Source organism: Dipteris shenzhenensis, chromosome 16 (assembly GCF_047967505.1).
Source record: "Dipteris shenzhenensis isolate YYH24624 ecotype China chromosome 16, Dip_SZ_1.0, whole genome shotgun sequence".
Classification (NCBI taxonomy): domain Eukaryota; kingdom Viridiplantae; phylum Streptophyta; class Polypodiopsida; order Gleicheniales; family Dipteridaceae; genus Dipteris; species Dipteris shenzhenensis.
In genome coordinates, this window is record NC_141611.1 from 34,261,384 (window position 1) to 34,283,949 (window position 22,566).

The window sequence follows — 22,566 nt, forward strand, 5'->3', positions numbered from 1 at the left end:
ATATTTTTACTTTGAACTCGTAAGAATATACATTTTGAGTAGAAATATCATTCTATATATACCACAAATATTTCATCGTGTTATAAATGTAGAGTTTCCTATTCCTTCTTTTTGTAATTAGGAAGGAAAAAATTTGACATTTTTCACAAAATTTTAAAGCATGTTTGAAGGTCTTTCAAGATTTTGGCTAGCACAAATGGACAGATTTTTCATCTACCTGATCAAGTGTGCGCCCACAAGGAATGCCCAACCTAAAGTTATTCCTTAAGCTACCCACAACCCCTACCCTAAGTGCTTTGTACGCGTGATATGGATGAGTGCAAAAAATTTAAAAAAATATATGGACCAAAGTTTGAAAGGGAAAAGTTCATCAATGAAATGTATCGAGAATTATTTGCAGTAAAGCGTTCTTTTACTAATGTGGGCACCTATGAAGAAAAGAAGAATATCAGGTGGGCAAGGAGGAGTGTAAAATGCCTTGGCAAGCAAGTTTCCATGAACATTGGTATCTGACAGAATCGAATAAAGAAACTAGCTTCCAAACGGTAAAGATGAAATGGCGAAATAAAATTAATGGTTCGCAAAGACCCAATGTACAGAACGGACCTTTCTCTTATCGTGTTAGTGACTCGTGAGCTAACGTGCTAAAATTAAGAGCAATGCTCGAAGAATCTGCAGATGGAAGAGCAATCTTTGAATGGCAGGGCTTGTCAGCTACACTGCTAAAAGCAAGAGCACCGTTGGAAGAACCTTCAATGCCGCTGGGTAACAGAATATCGAATCAAGGAACCAACCCTGCGAGCCATCTGCATAACCCACAATTTGTGGGTTGCGCGCACGTTGAACAGACCCGTCATCAGGAAAAGGATCTTGATGCTGCGTGCACGTTGAACGGACTCATCAGTAGGAAAAGCATCAACATCAAGATCACCACCGGTATCAGCATTACCAACATAGGCGGGGGTGGAAGGGGCGGCAACACCAAGGGCAAGACCAGGACCAGCACGGCGATTAAACACACCATTACAGAGATGTTGAAGTAGACCATTCTGTCGTAATTTTTCCACGGAAAGGGCTTACTTACGGGCATCAAATGAGTGTCGTGATAAAATTATCGCGAGCCTGAAGGCATTTTTACTGCATCCTTGTCAATTGTGGGTAGCTGCGGTTCACGATCTTTATGCTTCTCCCCAGTTCTGCATATGGCGACAGTAAGAAAAGATGATACAGCAGCCACAATGGTTTGACAACGGCCAAAATCTATCTGAGCCTGCTCTTCTTCAGAGATTACACGACATCTCGTAACTCAAAGCCTGCTCGTATTTCTCCTTCGGCAATTAGATAACGCCTGGTAATGCAATGCCGGCTCGTATACGTTTTCTGCAGCTGCCTTTCAGGTCCCGCTCCCCCTTCCAACCTCTGCAAGCGCAAGCACAGACGATACAAGAGCCCAAATCTTTTGACGGATGCTCTCTCTCGAGCGTTAGCATAGCAGCTACAAACGAACAAAAAGTCGGGTCGGTGAGTGTTACCTGGAACTCCAGCAATGAGCAGTGAGGCCATTCATGGAACAAGAATTCCGCATCTCAGGTGCAATCTTCAGGACGAACTTGATAGCGTCGAAAAGACATGAGGTCAGAGATGGACATGGGTGAGAAAGATGGTGGAGGTGGAGCTAGAAACTGGGAAATGCAGTGAAGCAAAAATCAGAAGTAGGAATGAGGAGGGCTGAGTGATCAAGGAAGGGATAAGAAATCGAAGATATGAGATGAGAAATTGAGCGAAAGGAAACTGCTCGTGATAAAATGGGCTAATGTAATAACGCAACAACAATCAAGAAGCGACGAGAAGCAAGGAGCCAATCTAGCTAGAAGCGGCCCATAAATTGAGAAAGATTTTATATTGGATTTGCAAGCCCAATTAGATCTTTGATTGATATCGGATTTACCCAAGTGGGCATAATTCTTGTTCTCCGATTTGATCTCGTATCTCTTTTACGCAAGTGGATTAAGGCTTTTCCTGGTCGTCTTGCCACCCCCCTCGTGCTCTCAACCCTCTTTTGGGGCCTACCCCCTCTCACTACATTCAAACATAGAGTTTCACAATGCTCTTGTAGGGATTAAATCGTTCAACATTTTAGCCTCCAAGCCTTTGGCCTAGTGATTTTGGGAATTGGGCTTCCAACCCCTAGGTCACTCGTTCAAATCTTGGAGGTTGGGGCCTCCTATCTTAGCATGTGACTAGGGGTGTCCTAGCATGTGACTAGGGGTATGTGTGTGTGATGTGTGTGTGTGTGTGTGTGAGTTGACCACACCCGCAGACCCTATGCCCACTAGGGGTGTCCTAGCATGTGACTAGGGGTATGTGTGTGTGGGGTGTGTGTGTGTGTGTGTGTGTGAGTTGACCACACCCACGGACCCTATGCCCACTAGGGGTGTCCTAGCATGTGACTAGGGGTATGTGTGTGGTGTGTGTATGTGTGTGTGTGAGTTGACCACACCCGCAGACCCTATGCCCACTAGTCCAAGGCAGGTGCCCCTTGACAGGACCACGGGTAGGTGAGTATGTGGGGTGGGTGTGTGGGAAAAAAAAAACCCTTAAAAAAAAAATCCTTCAAAAGTTTTGTTGTTCAATCTTGCGAACTCTTCTTCATCACAATGTGTGTTCTATTCTCCTCATGGCCAACCCGCATGCAAGACACTCACACACGCATGTGTGCATGCACACCCACACACACAATTATTATTAGGCTTGTGTAGCGACTCGGCCAAGAGGGAAATCACTCCGTCATGTAATCACATTGGAATTGAACTTGGCCCTTTCAAAGTCTCAATATTTGCAATAGGAATATTACTCCACCAATGGATGACTAGGCCACCGATGGTGGGCACATTCTACTTCTAACGAAGGGGCCCAAGGCCTTTGGCAGGCAGTTGTCAATTGTTCCACCACCAACCCAGAGTCGAGCCCCACTGAGACTATGCCACCTTTTTGTGACAATTTGTAGTCAATCATTATGCACTCTACAAAGGGGGCCCATTCCTCCATAAGTGCTTTTATTCCAAAGAACAGTGGTTTCACAATGTCCCCAATGGTGTAAAACACACACACTTCTCCACAACCATGGGGGATTTATAACTTATCCCTCCATAGAGAGGTGGAATCCCAAACCACTTCCCTACACCTTTTAGGAACACACATGCACACGCGCACACACACACACATAAAATTTCCCCAAGATTACCCAAAAGGTAGTACCCCAATGGGGTGTAAGCAGGTTAACGTACTACGTTATTTATGCTTGTAAGCACATTTCAAGAGGTGGTGTAACAAGCATACAAGTCAGCCCTTTAGTTATTTTATTTGTATTTTTCAATAACAAGTCATTCAAATGATGGTGAGTGGCACATGAAATATAACTGAAGACGGGCTATGGGTGGTGGAATTAGTTCTTCGACTGCTTCTTCTATCGATGTTTTCATGTGAAGAAACCATGAAGTGAGCGAGAACCAAAGAACAGCCAGAGTGCAAGAGGAAAAGAGTAGAGCCGCTACCTTCAAGCTTGTTTACAGAAGAGGAGATGAATATGCAGACGAACCGAGACTTCTCTAGAAGTATCTTCTGTCACTCAATCTCACACTCTCTCTAGCTCTCAATCGCTCGAGCTCTGTCTCTATCTCCCTCTTTGTAACTACATCTCTCTCTTTGTTGTTTTTATTTGCATGGGTCTCTTTCTCTGATGTTGCTATTATGTTTTTGCACAGCGAGGTGGAAGGCACAAAAAGGTGGATTATCCACGACATAGGATTTTTTGCCTCACGAAAGAGGATTTTCACGCACAATACGGGCTCAACATAAAAGGCCAGGACCAAAAGTTATTAAAGGAAAGTGATGTCTCAAAACACGAATGGTTGTCTGTCTTCAATCACACAAGAGAAAACCGAGCATATCGGATTAAGTGCAATGGTATTTGGCCAGCACTTTTTGAGGACGTGATGATTTTTTTCAACAAGGTATACCAAAAGCATCCTACCAACATGGAAGTTGGAGTTTTTTTGCAAGGGCATACATCCTCCAGTTTAGCCCTGCAGTTTTGAAAGCAAGTAAGGCCATGCATTTCGTTTGGGCTATTGTTGCTGAAGAGTACAACAACGAACTAAAAAAAGGGGGGTACTTTGAAAGCCATTATATGCATTGGAAGCTGAATAATGGCACCCTAGGCAATGCCCCAGAGGACAGCATGGGGGGCCACCTCCAAACTGAAAAAACTCCTCAGTCAACAGCAGTAACAAACAGTGGCAGTTTGAGTGTAGTTTGCATTCCACAAGGTAAGTCCTTGAAGATTAAAGCATTAGTTGAAGACATAGTAAACAGAGAGGACACTACAAAGAATCCACTTGCAATTGCACAAAAGACAATGGAGGAAGCAAAGATTCAAAAGATGAGCAATGAGAAAGTTGGTGCAGCCCTCGGTATTTTAAAAGCTCTAGTTCTATTAGCACAAGCCAACAAGCTGGCTTCCTTGCCTCTTGAAAATTCCATTGAGAGATCCAAACTTGAGTTGCAGATAGCAACAATCCAATCAACGTTGGAGTTGCTTGGAGTAGGATCAGATGACTCTGATACACTGTCCCTTATTGAGGTACTTTTATCAATTTTTGGGTTTCTCTATTTCGATTGTAATATGTATGTGTATATAAATTAATTGCCTTTGCATGTCCTCTGTATTGCAAGATGATGTGGAGCTATAGTCTCGCCTCGTGAAGGAGTTAGAAGGGCAACATGCATGGCTTCTGGAGATGCTCCACCAAGTGCAAGCAGGCTGCCAAGCTTGCCTTTTCCTATCTGCTCCTTCTGTGGTTACTAGTCATGCAGACAACCTAACTCATTTAGGAATTGTGTTGGTTGTGGAATGGCATTCAATGTAGAGGAGACCTTGATGCTAATAATGCTACCATGCAAACACACGTACCATGCCATTTGCTTTGCAACTGTATGCTCTATTGGTGGTGTATGCAAATGTCCCAATTATACTAAGGTGATTCCACAAACTACATATTCCAATGTGGCTTGAAGAGTAAGTAAATACATCATTGATTTTCTTTTACATATAATAGTTAGCATTTATCATATGCTTTGTAGCATTTGTTTCATGATGCAGGTTAGCACAAGTCCATTTGTCCATTAGCACATGCTAGTTAGCATAAGTTCCATGCATAGTTAGCATATGTTGTATCCTACTTAGCATGTGTTGTATGTTAGCATATGTTGTATGTTAGCCCATGCTAGTTAGCATATGTTCAATAGCATAAGTTGTATTCTAGGTAGCATATGTTGTATGCTAGGTATTGTATGCTGGGTGTACATGCTGGGTGTACACTGGTTAGCATGTGTTGTATGCTGGTTAGCATATGTTGCATGTTGGTTAGCATATCTTGTATGCTAGTTAGCATATCTCGAATGCTAGTAGGTAGCATATCCTCTATGTTAGCATATGTTCTATGCTAGATAGCAAATGTTATGTGCTAGGTAGCATTTCTTCTATGTTAGCATATGTTTTGTACTGGATAGTATATGCTCCATGGTGGCATATGTTTTGTGCTAGGTAGCATATGCTCTATGCTACTTACCACCCATTATATGCTATTTAGCATGCATGATGTACTAGTTATCATGCACTGGTAACAAAGAATTTTGGAGCTCTTTCTTACTTCTGGTATTGGTCATTAAATTGACATTTTTTGTAGATACACCAATGTGTAACTCATCAAGAAAACTATATGACCAGAATGTGTTTTCATCAGGGCAGATGGAGAGCATGCCTATAGCAGGTGGTCAAATGCACATGCAAGCAAGCAATGAAGACATACGCTTTGCTAGAAATTTGGCTGGCATGAAGAATGTTGCTGACAGTTTGTGGGCTGGGTGTGGCGATGGACATGGATGACTCATCAACTTCATTGATGCAGTAGTAGCTAGGAATTGCATATAAGTTAAAAGATGCATAGGAGACAAAGGTGCAGCATGCACATATTGATGAGAAGTTGAAGAATGCAACTAAGAGCCTTGGGAATTCTAGTGGTAGACAACTGTCAAAAATGGTTGACAACCTCATCATAGATTTTGCATCTGTGGGGTATACCGCAGAAGAGATATAGAAGTTCAAAATGACTCTCCCTTGGCTCATCTCCTGAAAAAATTGTCGAGGAAGAAGGGACATGACCATACAACGAGTCGAGAGTCTCCTGCAAAGAAAGACAAGGGCACATTAGGTGCATCAAAATCCCTGAAACCCAAATCCCCCACAACGATATCCCCCAAACTGCATGCATACAAGAAATTATGAGGCTCATAGTTTCTTGGATGCTAGGAGGTGTCTTTTTTTTAAATCCCCACCTCTGGGAGGTGTGTTTTGTAAGAACAATGATAGAGAAAACTCCATTTTGTCAATCACATATATAATGAAGTATCTCCCTTTCCTATTAATGTATGACTCAAAATATTTTATTGTTGTGCTTAAGTACTGCAACTTTCTTTGCAGGAAGCTTGTGGGGGTTGAAGGCCACTGTACCTTAATGCCGATTATGTACAATACTTAAACACATATATATATGAATGATATAGAAGATTAGGGTGTTCTACACCCACTAAAACTTGTGTGACTCTCTTCTAGCTCTCCCTCTCTCTCTCACCTTCTTCCATTCTGCTTCCGTTGTTGAGATCTCTCACCTGGTATCAGAGCATGGGTGTTTTCACTGAGCTCGGGTGTGAGCCTAGAACCCAAAATCTGCTACATCTCTGTGGGAGGAAGAAGAAACTTCGTTGGGTGTCTTTACCTACATCCTGATGTGCAGAGACCTTGTAAAACCTTTGGAAAGTTCTCTGAGTGGTTTTTTGCAAGCCAGCAAGTGGTTTTGGAGGCAAAAAGATAGTTTATTTTAGACCTGAGAGTCTTGTGATAAAGATATCTTTCTCTAGAGGCTAAATCTCATCGTGAGATCCAAAGCAAAGTTGTAGAAGACTTTGAGTACTTCATTTTTTGATGTAACATCTTTATCATCTAAGTTTTCAGTGAAAAGTTATAGCTCCTGCAAAAAGTGACGAAATTCAATTTCCTGCGTGGATTTCGTGTGTTGGATCTCCATATCCAGGCCACCATTTTCAGTTTAGACACTCCCAGTGGATTCAAAGCAGTCCAAAACTTCTACTTGTGAAGCTAACTTTCGATTCCATGAAGTTCTGAAGCTGTAGTGAAGCTCTATCTACTCTAACATCTTCATTCTGTCATTTCTTGTGTGAGTGGCAACTCAACATTCGGGCCTCCATTTGCAGAGCTATCTATATCGTTGGATCCGGGACTGCTTGAAACATATGTTTACAAAGCTGCTTGCTATTCCGTGAAGAATCGAGGGAGTTGTGATTCTCTGTGTTTTTCCGTCATCTCTTTGAAGAAAATTTCTCAAAGTTTCTAAGACCTTCTCTTTGATTGCCATGTGGCATTTTGGCTAAGGTTAAGTTTCCTAAGGTTCGTTCTTTGTAAGTAAATGCAAGGGTTGATTGGCTCTTACTCCATCCTTGGATGAGATTTTGAAGAAGTGATAGAAGAGAGATATTTGCAGATTGTCTTGCTGAGTTCAATTATGTAGTGATGTCCATGTTTTGAGACATCCTAGGTTCTATTTTCCTTAGCGATCATTGCCGTGGGGCTGTGACTTCTTGGATATACCTTATGCAAATCACTCTAGTTGCAGTCTGAGCCATGTGTGCTCATTTGTGGTTTGCATTGGGTTGCAGTGGATGTTTTACAGGCCATTTGGATGCATTGCGATCCTTGTTGGATGCACTGATAGGCCCAAATTGCCTTGTGGGATGCTTTATTGATGGACATTTAGCACACAGGTCCTATTTTATGCTGAGGGGTAGCTTTGACATATTGCATTGGATCCAAAGGTTGTGCTATGATCTCTTGGATGAGACATTATTGATGGTTATGCCCATGGACGGTGTTTATGCTTGAGGCATTTGGCTCTTATTGGCATTATATTTGCCATTGTTTTGTCATTGTGGGTTGACATTTTATTTTGGGCTAGATTTGCTCATATAGATGCATAGTATATGCACATGAGTCAGATGAATTTTTCATACTTTGAGCCTTGAGTTTTGGTGACACTATCCTTCATTAAGGCAGAAATATTGGGTGCACCTAGTATTTGGTGTTATTTCTCTCTTACAGGTACTATCATTTGGTATTTTGTTTCATTTGCATCATGGCATCCTCTTCCATGTCTGAAAAGGAGTTTTTCAGCATTAAAAAGTTTGATGGGACAAACTTTTCTTTGTGGAAAGAACAGATAAGGGATGTGCTTATTCAAAAGACTCAAATTAAACCCTTGGCTTGGATTGAAGCTAAGCCTACAGATATCTCTGAGGATGATTGGAATGAGTTGGATGCATTAGCAAAGTCTACTATAAGACCATCTTGCAGAGTTAGATTATTTCACAGTAGTAAATGGGAGACTACGAAAGATTTGTGGAAGAAATTATGTGCCACTTAGGAGAAGGAAACTACCTTAGTAAAGTTTACCTCATGAAGAGGTTGTTTGAGCTGCAGATGAAGGAAGGGATCTCCATTGCTTCTCACTTGAATAGATTCAATATTATTTTGAGCTAGCTTCACGCTCAAAAGATGACTTTTGATGTGGAGACTAAGGCAATCTTTCTCTTATGTTCATTGCCATCCTCATGGGATACCTTCCGTACAGCTATCAATAACTCTACACCTGGTGGAGTATTGAAGTTTGATGATGTTGTCGGTAGCTTGTTGGCCAAGGAGATTAGATGGAACTCTATGGATGGCAACAAGCAGGATGCAGCCTTAAATGTGCAAAGGGGCAAATCATAGTTCAGGGGGAATTCCCAAGAAAGAGGGAAGTCTCGTAGCAAATCCAGGGCACATTGAGTGTTACCATTGTGCAAGAAGGGCCACAAGGAAAAGGATTGCTACAAGCTAAATAGAGAGAAAAAGGATAAGAAAAAGAATGCAAATTGAGGTGCAAATAAGAAGGAAGAGAGTCCAAGGGAGGACAAAGGAAAAATGAAGATCGATGAGATTAATGTAGTCACTGATGATAGTGACAATGACATTCTCTTCATGTCTAGTCTACCTGCAGATTTGCTTAGGTGTTTTTCATGACAGTTTGACCCCCTGTTAGTATTTGGCTCATAACTTTTTGCTCCATCGTCCGATTTGGATGAAACTTATATTAGTGTGAAGCTCTCTTCAAAGATCATCATCCTATGTCTTCAGTTATTGTATTTTCAGACTAAAAATCTATGACTCTGTGTGTGTGTCTATTTCTTTTTCAGTTCCAATGCAAGTCTAGTGGTTTTTGGGCTGAGTCAATGAAGATTACAGTGCATGTGATCAATAGATCACCAAGCAAGAGTTTGGATGGTGGTATTACTGAACAAGTGGCAAGAAGCCCTCTTACTCTCATTTGCATATATTTGGGTGTGAGGCATATGCACATGTGCCAAAAGAGCTTTGAAAGAAGCTAGATCCTAAGTCTAGGAAATGCATCTTTCTAGGTTATGGTGAAAGTGGAGAGATGGGCTATCGTCTCTGGGATCCAGAAGCAAAGAAAATCATACAAAGCCATGATGTGGTCTTCAATGAGAAGAAGATGCATAAGACATCCATGAGGGATGTGGAAATGAGGAGAATCACTTTCCAGGATGTGAATCCACCCGCATATGTTGATAGATAGCAAGCCATCCATGCACGAATGTGCAGGAAATGGTGCCACCAGGTACTCCCACAGGTACACAATCGAGGGCAGATGATGGATCATGTATTGAATGATGAGCCAAATGTGGCTGATATGCTGTGGGATAGCAAGTTGAAATGCCCTTGAGAAGATCAGCTAGAGTGTCTAGACTGCCTGAGAGATTTGTTACAGGGGTAGATGTAAAGAATAAGTGAGAGAGATAGGAGACTCAAGTTCAGCTTTCTTCACAACACACAAAAGAGAGAGGACACAAGGTTGGAGGGTGAAGCCTTTCTTCACTTTTGCACACAACAACAATACAATAGAAGAGGGAAATACCCTATATGTCAAAACCTAGAATACGTGGTTCATATGTGAACCCAAACCAAAAACATACGTGGTAGTCTAACTACACCACGAGTACAACTAACATAGGCGGTGACATAAATGATAGTCATCCAGGAGATATGTCGGGGATAGAGCTTGATATCTCAACACTCCCCCTCAAGCTCAAATCCATCTCACGTACACCAAGCAAGCTCCTAAATCTGCGAAGCTTCTCGGTACCCAATGCCTTCGTAAAGATATCAGCCACCTGCTCCTCAGTGCTGACATAGACAAGATCAATCTCACCAGCTAGAACCTTCTCTCTCACAAAGTGATAATGCACCTCAATGTGCTTCGTTCTAGCATGATAAACTGGGTTATTAGCAAGCATGATGCTGCTAATGTTGTCACAATGAATGACAACTGCTGCATGAACTGACTGTCCCATATCTGCAAGTAGCTTCCGTAACCAAGCTACCTCACATGCAGCCATTGCTGCACCCCTGTACTCAGCCTCTGTGCTCGACAAGGCAACTGTTGGCTGCTTCTTGCTGCTCCAACTGATGGCACCACTCCCAAGGGAAAACATAAAACCACTAGTAGATCTCCTGTCTGAGACACTACCAGCCCAGTCAGCATCTGTGTATCCATGTACCTGTAATGCACACCCAACTTCATAAAACAGTCCATAATGCAATGTGGACTTCACATACCACAGTATGCGCCTAGCCGCATCCAAATGTGGCTTCCTTGGTGCCTGCATAAACTGACTCACCAGCCCCACAGCATAGCTCAAATCTGGTCTGGTTATAGTCATGTAAATCAAGCTACCTACTATGCGCCTGTACATAGTAATATCTTCAAGAAGCTCACCTGACTCTGCATTGAGCTTCACATTCTGCTCCAATGGAACAGAGATAGGCTTACAGCCTGTCATCCCATATTTGGACAGCATGTCCAAACCGTATTGCCTTTGCAACAGCCATATCCCACTCGGGGATCTAATAACCTCAATGCCTAAGAAGTAACGCAGCTCTCCCAAATCCTTCATCTCAAATTTCTGCTTCAACAGCAGCTTCACTTCATTAATGTCTGCATCACTATCACCTGTAATAATCAAGTCATCAACATAGATGACTATAAGCACAATCCCTCTGTTTGTCCTTTTCACATAAAGTGAAAAATCTGAATTGGAAATCTGAAATCCAATAGTGACAAGATATTGCCCTATCTTGTCTGACCATGCCCTCGGCGCCTGTTTTAAGCCATACAAGGCTTTGCGCAACCTGCATACAAAATCGGGGTGTGCTTTATCCTCATAACCTTCTGGCTGCATCATATAAACCTCTTCCTGCAAGTCACCATGCAAGAAGGCATTTTTCACATCCATCTGATGCAAAGACCATCCCTTTGCAGCAGCCATAGCAATTACTGCTCTCACAGTTGCCATCCTTGCAACTGGGCTGAAAGTTTCCTCATAGTCAATTCCATATGTCTGTGCAAAACCTTTGGCAACCAATCTTGCCTTGTACCTGCTAATAGACCCATCAGCATTGTGCTTTACTTTGTAAACCCACTTGCAGCCAATAGCCTTCTTATCATGAGGCAAAGGCATCAAATCCCAAGTGTGGTTTGCATCCAAGGCAGCCATCTCTTCATCCATAGCTGCTTCCCAATTTTTATGCCCTGCTGCATCCTCAAAACATGTGGGCTCTGGCTCCTCTAGAACTTTGACCATATAAGCATAGTGATGTGCTGTATACCCATCATATCTCAGCCTGTCAACTGGATACTTAATACGAGTGGACCTCCGTACAACTGGATCAGTTGCAGGAGTCTTTAAATCATGCCTGCTTTTCCTTGCACCAGGTGTAACAACAGAAGGAATCCCAAGTTCCTCATCAAGGCTCATTTCAGAGCCACTTGACTCTCCATCAACATGAGAGCTACCAGCAGACACATCAAACACTGGAGCATGGTCCACTTTTTCTTTTCCCTTATGTGATACCTGCACAACACTATCAGGACTGCCATGTGACGATTCACTAGATCTCAATCTCCCTGTCCATGCATTAGATCCACTAGTAGAGGACTCTCTGGGTCCACTCAAGGCTTGAGATTGCTGCTCTGCATTTATTGCAGCATTCCCATTTCCTGCATCTGCATCTCCTACCATAACAGTTGGTGCATACCAGCTACTCATTTCATCAAAAACAACATCTCTGCTCACTTGCATTTTGCGGGTGGAAGGGTTATAACAGCGATACCCTTTCTGGTGCTAAGCATATCCAATAAAGATGCATTTTTCTGCCTTTGGATCCAGCTTTGTTCTCTTCTCATCAGGAACATGAACATAAGCTATGCAACCAAATACCTTCAAGTGAGAAATATCTGGTTTTTGGCCTGTATACATTTCTTCAGGCGTCATGCCATGGACAGCTGCAGTGGGGGTTCTGTTCATAATATAAACAACAGTTGCTACTGCTTCAGCCCAAAAATAATCAGGCATGTTTTTCTCATTTAGGATCGCCCGTCCTACTTCTGCAATATGCCTGTTCTTCCTTTCTCCAACCCCATTCTGCTGAGGGGTAGACCTGCATGAGTACTTCCTTTGAATTCCCTGTTCTTTCAGATATTCACAAAATTCTTCTGAAAAGTACTCTCCCCCTCCATCAAATCTTAACACTTTAATATGCACACCTTTCTCTTTTTCAACCATGGCCTTAAAAGCCTTGAAATGGCTGAACACTTCACTTTTGTGCTTCATAAAATAAATCCACACCTTCCTAGTGTAGTCATCAATAAACGTCACATAATAATGGCATCCACCAATAGAAGCAGCTTTGGTTGTCCAAACATCTGAATGGATCACTTCCAAAGGTCTTCTGCTCACCTTAGCATTTTTGGGAAATGCATGTCTGGCCTGCTTACCCATTTGGCATGCTTCACATACCTTTTGTATTCCCTCAACTCTGAATTTAGGCAAACCTGCAACAATGTTTTTCGTTTGCATAGATTTCAGCCTTTGTATATTCACGTGCCCAATGCGCTTGTGCCATATCTCAATATCTGCAATGACACCTCTCCCATGCGCAAACATAGCAGCTTTCACCTCAGGCATATCAACATCCAAGGTGAACATTCTTCCATTTTTGTTGCCTTTCGCAACCAAGCGGCATTTATTTTTCAAGTCCTCAACAAAGCATCCATCAGGATTAAATCTAACCTGCAGACCTTGCTCAACCATCTGGCCAACTGAAACCAGGTTCTTAGTGATTTTTGGAACATGAAGTACATCTGCCAAGTACTTTGTTTTGCCATCCTGCATAGCCAATGGCACTTTACCAACCTGCGTAATTGGGTGCGCAGTATCATCACCTGTTTTAACATAACCTGGCTTATCCAAATTTCTGACATCATGAAACCACTCACCATGACTGGTCATGTGGTTAGAGGCACCTGAATCAACATACCAAACATCATTGCAAGCTGCAGCATCTCCTGACATGGAGTTAACCATATGTTGCATCACAAAAAGGTGCTCATTTCTGTCATCACCATGCCCACTTGATGATGCATAGTTGCTTTGCTGCAACTTTCCACTTTTGATGTCATTCTGCTTTTTATAGCATGTATTCTCCTTGTGTCCAGGCTTTCCACAATAATAGCATTCTATGCTGCTATTTACTTGCTGGTTCCTTTGCCATGAACCACGGCCTCTTTGGCTCCCCCTGCCTCTAGAACTACCACGTCCTCCTCCATAGGACTGGTTTTCCTGTTGTTGCTGTTGGTTCTGATTTCCTGCACGGCCACCAGAACGGCCTCTTCCTCTACCTCTGCCTCTACCTGTATTCGAGTAGAAAGCAGTCTCTTGAGAAGTTGAGGTGGCTGAACCACCATTCCTTTGCTCTTCACTCAGCAAGAGAGCAATAAGTTCCTGAAAATCAGGAAATGTTTCACGGACTCCAATGGATGTCCGAAATTGTGCATAATCTTTCCCAAGACCATTCAAGGTCACGGACACTAAGTCCTCATCATCAACAGGTGCTCCAATGGAGGCAAGAGAATCTGTAAGGCCTTTCACCTTCAAGGAATACTCATTTATATTCAGATTTTTCCTTTGCACATTGTGCAACTCCTGCTTTAGCTGCATCTTTCGTGCTTTGGTATTTGTGCTATACAGCTTCACCAATGTATCCCATGCCTCCTTAGGCGTCTCTAGATCCTGTATATGCACAATCATAGAATCTGAAATGCTAACGGACAGCCAATACAGGCATTTTCTGGCTTTTTCATGCCATTCTTTAAAGGCCTTCAATTCAGCAGGAGTGGGAGCAGCACCCAAAACTGGTTCTGCAGTTTCACCACTGATGTAATCCCAAACTCCCTTTCCCATAAAGAAGTTTGTCATCCTGAACTTCCATGCTTGGAAGTTGTTCTTGTCAAGCTTCTCACTGACAATGGTAGACAGATTCTCAGACATTTTACAAATCACGAATTGCAACAGCAACCTGTAAACACAGCAAATGCCTCAGAAGGGCAAATAGCAAAACTTCTGCAAAGAGCCTCACAGGGGCAGATCTGCAACACTGACGAAAGTGGTATTTCACCACACAGTCACTTCCTCGTGACGATTCTGCATCAACAGGCAACAGGCATGAATCTGCAACTCCCAATATCTCTGCACATAGGCATACGATGCAATTTCTATGGCACCTTTCCACCGACTAGCCGCGCGGTGGTCGCACAGCAAAAACAGGGCCTTTTTCTGAGTGCCTGCGAAGAACTTCCGCCTTCAAAACGGGCCCCGAAACGGCCTCAAATCAGAAAAATAAAGTCGCCAAGGGCTTCCCCCATTCCCGCAGCATATACTGCGCTCTCGCCGCACCGCGAAGGGCCTCTCAATCTGAAGCAGTGCACTCCTGCACTTCTGGCTGTGCTACCTGCAGAGATTTGCTCCCAAACTCGAAATAGGAAAGCTACACTGGTCCTCTTACCAGGACACCACAAACTTGGCTAGCTTTCTTGAGCTCCTTACCACGAACAAGGCTCTGATACCATGTAAAGAATAAGTGAGAGAGATAGGAGACTCAAGTTCAGCTTTCTTCACAACACACAAAAGAGAGAGGACACAAGGTTGGAGGGTGAAGCCTTTCTTCACTTTTGCACACAACAACAATACAATAGAAGAGGGAAATACCCTATATGTCAAAACCTAGAATACGTGGTTCATATGTGAACCCAAACCAAAAACATACGTGGTAGTCTAACTACACCACGAGTACAACTAACATAGGCGGTGACATAAATGATAGTCATCCAGGAGATATGTCGGGGATAGAGCTTGATATCTCAACAGTAGACTATGTGATGCTTACTGAGATTGCGGGGTGCCTTCTTGCTACAGAGAGGCTGTGATGCACGAGGATCAATGCAAGTGGGAGTATGCTATGCAATCAGAGATGAGTTCACTCATAAAGAATAAGACTTGGGACTTTGTTTCTCTGCCACATGGAAAGAAAGCATTGCCATGTAAATGGGTCTACAAGATGAAGGTCACAGGTGATGATGTGCCTAAGTACAAGGCCCGTTTGGTTGCTAAAGGGTTCAAGCAAGAGAAGAGTATGGACTTTGATGAGATATTATCTCCAGTTGTGAAGATGACCACACTTAGATGTGCACTTGGACTTGTGGCAATGGAGGATATGGAGCTTATGCAGATGGATGTCAAGATAGCTTTCTTGCATGGGGATTTGCATGAGGAAATTTACATGGTATAGCCAAAAGGCTTTGAAGAAAAGGGAAAAGAGCATTTGGTTTGCAAGCTGAAAAAGAGTCTTTATGGCCTTAAGCGAGTGCCTAGAGAATGGTATCACAAGTTTGATGCTTTCATTCGATCCCATGGTTTCAAAAGAAGTGAGATTGATCACTGCCTCTACACTAAAAGGGCTAACAATAATAGCCTGATACTCTTGACACTTTATGTGGATGATATGTTATTAGCTAGCAAGAACACTTATGAGCTTGATGCATTAAAGTCCAAGTTGTATAATGCCTTTGACATGGATTTGGGACCTGCAGGTCATATTCTTGGCGTGCGCATCACACGTGACCGGAGTAGGAAACTCCTTTGGCTTTTACAAAAGGAGTATGTTACAAATGTGTTGTAGCATTTCAATATGGAGGGGGCAAAGGCAGTAAGTACTCCATTGCCTCCATATGTGAAACTGAGTTAGGCACATAGTCCCAAATCAGATGAGGAGAGGGCCATGATGGCCAAGGTTCCTTATGCATCAGTAGTTGGGACTCTCATGTATGCTATGATAGCTACTAAACCCGACATTGCGTTTGTAGTGGGAGTTGTTAGCCGGTATATGGATAATCCAGGAAAGAGGCATTGGGAGGAAGTTAAGTGCATCATGAGGTACATGAAGGGTACCAAGGAGGTGTGTATCTGCTTTGGCAGAGGAGAGATGCATGTATTTGGATACACATATTCAGACTATGCAGGGCATGTGGATAGCAGGAGATCCACTTTTGGTTATGTGTTCACCTTTGCAGGTGGTGCAGTGTCATGGATGTCTCGTGCATAGAAGTGCATTGCTTTGTCTACCATAAAGGCTGAGTATGTTGCAGCCATAGAGGGTTGCAAGGAGGCTATATGGCTTGATCGACTAGCAGGAGATTTGGGGATTCGTACAGGTGTACCAACATTGCATAGTGATTCCATGAGTGCTAATCAGCTGTCACGAAATCCCATCTTTCATGCAAATATCAAACACATTGAGGTCAGGTACCATTTTATCAAGGAGATATTTAAGGACAAGCGCATAGAGCTTGTCAAGGTTCATACAGATGATAACCCTGTAGATATGCTGACGAAAAGTCTACCTAGTCAGTGGTTTGAGTATTGTCATGTATTGATGGGCATTGGATAGTATGCTCAATGGTTGTTCTCCCTTGAAGGCACATTGTCCTTTAAGTGGAAGGTTGTGGGGGTTAAAGGCCATTGTACCTTAACCCCGGTTATGTACAATACTCAGACACATATATATATGAATGATATAGAAGATTAGGGTGTTCTGCACCCACCAAAACTTGTGACTCTCTCTTCTGGCTCTCCCTCTCTCTCTCACCTTCATCCATTCCACTTCATTTGTTGAGATCTCTCAAAGCTTTGCTCCTATTGGTTGTACATTAGTTATCTAGATACCTCCCTTCCTATGCATTGCCATTGATTGGTCAAGAAGGGGTGTCATGTGTGTTGCATGGGTACCACAAGTGTTTGATTTGACATGTTTGCAAGCATACCATCCTCATAATTTCTTTCCATGTGTGCACAACCAACCATAGTGTGTCATGAAGAGTTAAAAGACATTGTTGTGTCCTAGGCAACCAGAGAAAAAATGACATTGGTTGCTCTTGGGAAACCAAAGAAAAAAAAGATGCCAAGAGAGAAAAGACAACTACTAGTAGAGGAGGACATAGAGGACATCATTCAAGTACTATCTCTCTAGGAAAATGTTGTCCCTGACATAAAATTTATGCCACTTGCAGAGGAGAATGATCGTAGAGCGCTCATATTGGACTTGAATGGTGTCATGCTCTATGTTTTAAGGGCAAGGGACTTACTTCCTATGCACACAGCTTGGATGATAGAGGTACCATTCAACCAGCGTGAGTGTGTATGGGTCTGTAAAGAAGCAACATATTTTTTACTATGGTGCATGGAGCATTTCAGTGTTTGCATCTAGAGCTGTGCACAGCTAGACAAAGTAAGGTAGCTAGTGCGACCAACATTTCCATACCAAAAAGCCAAATTAGAAGGGCATCTTTTTATGTAGGAAGATTGTCAATTGCAGAAGGGTGCAATGACCATACTTGGGATAGACAAGCCCATTTTTTATAAGTGTTTAGAGCTAGGTTGCCAATGGATAATACCTTGATAATTGATGACTCATCATACAAATGTTTTAAAAATCTACACCAATGCTATATCATAATTCCAAAGCTTGAAGGCCTAGCAAACTCGCAACTCACTAGATACTTGACTAACATGATAGAAAATTGGTTGTGGCAATGGCTAATTGCAGAATGTCATCCTGAGTTTTCAATGGCAAACCAAATAGACACAAAATTGGACAATGACAGCTTGAGTGTGTTTCATGTTGTAAAGAAGATGTAGACTTTGTAAATGTACAACAATTGATAAAATGTACTATTCTCAATTGGTGTAATTATATAAGTTTATAAATGCACAATTTTTCAATCTAGTTAACTTTGGAGTATATGTTATGCTTAGTCTTTATTCAATATGTTCTGTGCTAGCTAGCATATGTTTTGTGTTGCTTAGCATATGTTTTGTGCCAGCTAACTTTTAGACCACCATATGTTATTCTATGCATGTTAGCATATGTTATCTGCCATCTATCATATGCTCCATGCTAGTTAGCATATTCTCAGTGCTACTAAACTTCCAAGAGTATATATTATTCTATACTTGTTAGTATAGGTTTCATGTTAGTTAGCATATGGAATAACCTGAAGAGCTAGATGCGCTTAGGCATATATCTCTGCATGCGGCAAAAGATGTGAGTGCCTCATACTGAGGACTAACCTGCTGTAAATCTGCATGATCACTGAACTCCTGCTGGGTATCTGCATCTGTGGCAAAGGATGGAGTCAGATCCATGCATGAGGGTGATGGCAGTACATCACTAAAATCAGACTGAGTTGATGTAAATGGGACTGCCTCATACTGAGGATTTACCATCAAATATGCCTCATGCTGAGGGCTTACTACTAAAGGTGCCTCATGCTGAGGGCTTACCAAGAAGTGTGCCTCATACTGAGGGCTTACCAAGGAATGTGCATGATTAGAAACTGCGGGCTGATACATGCTAACATGTGAAGCATCTGCAACTGCATCTAATCTGTCAATGCCAATGAGGCTCGAGTCTGCATCATAGACTGGTACATACCCTATGCCAATAAATGGTCAAAGAAGGTTCTCTTTCCACTCACGGATCTCATCGGAGTCATGACTGGTGTATCATCAACTGTGTGATGTGGATAACTCCATGATGGATACGGTCTGGTGCTCTACGCAAGAGACTTACCCTTGTACTAGTGAGAGTGTCTACCCATGAGAACACTGTGTGAGAGCTGCCACTGGGGGGCTTACGCTAAACTGTCAGAACCAAGTCATGTGAGAACATGTATGCCAAGGATCAAGCCTATAAAATGAAGATGACAATTAAGTGTCGAGCGTAGCCAAGCGGCTGTACAAGGCTAACATATGTGTGTGGAAACCAATGCCAAAAATTTCAAATTTGACATTTCCATAGGTCAGCATCATCAAATCCTCTTCATCAGAACCACCTTTTGATCCATTGTAACACACCCAACACATAAAATGAATTAAGATAAAATACTTTTGCCGCATTTGACACTTCAATGCATAGTCTAGCTGCATTTGACACTTTTGCTACATTTGACACTTCAATGCATAGTCTAGTTGTAGACTAGCACTGCCATAGAGGAGATCCAACTCCACCAAGCCAACCAAGCCATTGCCACATCACTCGATTACTTCCCACCAGTGTCAATCCCTATGGTTCTATCATCGGTGTACACTTTCACACATTTGACACCAACTCAGTCTCTTTGCATTTGGCAATACAGCACCTCAGTGTGACACTTGGCAGAGTACTCCTCTTGGATTCAAGATTGTTGCACATCTTGCACACACATGCCATTCTTGTAAACTAACACATTGTTGACTATTTTTTGGCATTGGTTTCTACACATACATCAGCCTTGTATAGCCTCTTGGCTATCTTGACACGCAGTTGTCACCATCATGTTATAGGCTTGATCCTTGGCATGCACACAATTATTCCACCATAACTTGGTTTAAATTTATAGGTTTAGCGTAAGCCCCGTAGTGGTAGCTCACACATAGTGTTCTCATGGGTAGACACTCTCGTAGTGGTACATGAGTAAGCCTCTTGCACAAAGCGCTAGACTACCTCCATCATGGAGTTATCCACATCACATTTTGATGATACACCAATCATGACTCTAGATGAGATTCGTGAGTGGAAAGAGAACCTTTTTCAACCATTTGTTGCCAAATGTATGTACCAGTGTATGATGCCAACTCGAGCCTCATTGGTCTTTAGAGATCGGATGCAAATTCTTCAAATGCTAGCATGCATCAACCCACAGTTTTTGATCATGCACACTTGTTGGTAATCCCTCAGCATGAGTAAGCCCTCAGCACAAGGTAAATTTGATAGTAAGCCCTCTGTATGAGGCAGTCTCATCTACATCAGCACATCCTGATTTTAGTGATGTATAGCCATCATTTTCATGCATGGATCCGACTCCATTTACTATCACATCAGATGCAGACATGTAATAGGGTTTATTTATGATCATGTGATTTTTTAGCAAGTCCTCAATACAAGGCACTCGCATCTCTAGCGACATGCGGAGATTTATGCCACAACATATCTAGCTCTTCAGGTAATTCCATTGGTGTTAAAGATGGTGTAAATTGCACCATCTACATAGGGCATAGGGGCAAACCCTAAGGGGTTCACATGTATATCTTCATGTTCATATTCAATGCAACTGACTGTACAGGTAGCTATATCGTATGCACTCCTCTCTGTCTCTCTCTCTCTCTCTCTCTCTCTCTCTCTCTCTCTCTCTCTCTCTCTCTCTCACTTCTGCTATTAGATTCAAAATGCTCAGCCGATGCCTTCATCAACCTTCATGCTAGCCACAACTTCATTTCATACGAGATGTGCACCCACTCCCGACATTCAAGATAACTCTTGAACATAATCCTATCATGATATGTGCAGCAAATGGAAAAATCTTACCTGCTATAAGTTGTATTGACATTCCTTTATTAGTTAATGGACATAGCATGGCCATTAGATTCTATGTTATGCTAGCAGGTACTATGGATGAATAGGTTATCCTTGGAAGGATAAGGTGTTGGGCAGTTAATTGCCAAATTGATTGGTGAGAATGTACACCAACTCTAACCAATGATGGCTACACCTTAGTCATCACAATTGATGAGGTAACCCCTAGTCTGACATTCCTTGTAGTACAAAAGGCCCATGATTGCAACGGCCCCAACAACAGCTTCCTCATCTACTATAGTCATCAGTTCAAAAGTAACTGCAACTAAAGCTATGAAGAGCAATGAATCTACCGCAACTATACCTAGTACACACAAAGGTAAGAACTCATACTGGCTCCCAAAGGACACCACCCTGGCTTCAACCTTTGAGATTTTGCAAAGCTAGAGTAAGAATGCATTTTTTTGTCTACACTCCCATCCTACATCTATGAAGGTCAAAGCAGCTTTGCCTCTCCATGCCCATCCTACATCCATGAAGGTTGAAGCTGCAGCATGACCAAAGAAATTCAACTCTTAAAGATGCAAGATGACAAAAGGTCAACGAAAGAACCACTAGAGGTGGATACCCAAGCGATTGCTAGAGGCTCAAGAATTTTACCAAGGCCACAATCTCATATGCGTACCTAAGGCATGCAAGTCTCATGCTGGTACCATGCGACCAGGCTACATCCTCCACGAAAAAGGACACAATAGTACCACAAGAACATTCCTCTAAAAGTGAGGTAGACACACAAGAACCTACTGATGGAACCTCATTAAAAAATAAGGCCAAGATATGACCACGGAAATGCCCTTGCACCCTCATTTGATCATGCTACAAGAAACAGCTACACGGCATTCTGAAAAATGAGAGCTCATTTTGGGGCCTGAGAGAAATTGCTATATATAAACCCATTTAGGGTTAGGGCTAGGGCATCTAACCCTTTCCTTTATGGCACTCTATAAGTGTTAGTGCTATGCACATATGATCACATGATGTTGAGCATGATCTCTCAACACCTTCCCTCAAGATCAACATCATGAAGTAGGCCTTCCCTCAAGATGATGATTCTGGGGAATAAGCATTAAATTTCATCACACCCCTTTAATGGGAATGTCCTTCCTTTGTGTCAAACTAAGAGTTTGTCAGTGTTTTTTGAAAAGCTCTTTATTGAGTGGTTTGGTAAAGATGTCTACAACATTCTCTTTGCTATCACAATGTTGCAGTGTGATGTCACCAAGTGACACTCTTTCTCTGATGAAGTGCTCTTTGACATCAATGTGTTTTGTCCTGGAGTGATATACTAGATTCTTGGCAAATGCTTGAGCTGATTGATTATCACAGTATATGGTTGTTGGCATTGACTCATCAAAGTAATCTATTTCTGATAATAATCTTCTGAGCCATATAGCCTCACATGCACTTATAGTGAGTGCTCTATATTTTGCTTCAGTAGAAGACAAAGAAATAGTTGGTTGTTTGTTTGACAACCATGATATAGCACCTTGACCAAGGAAAAATGCATATCCGTGTGTGGATCTCCTAGTCTC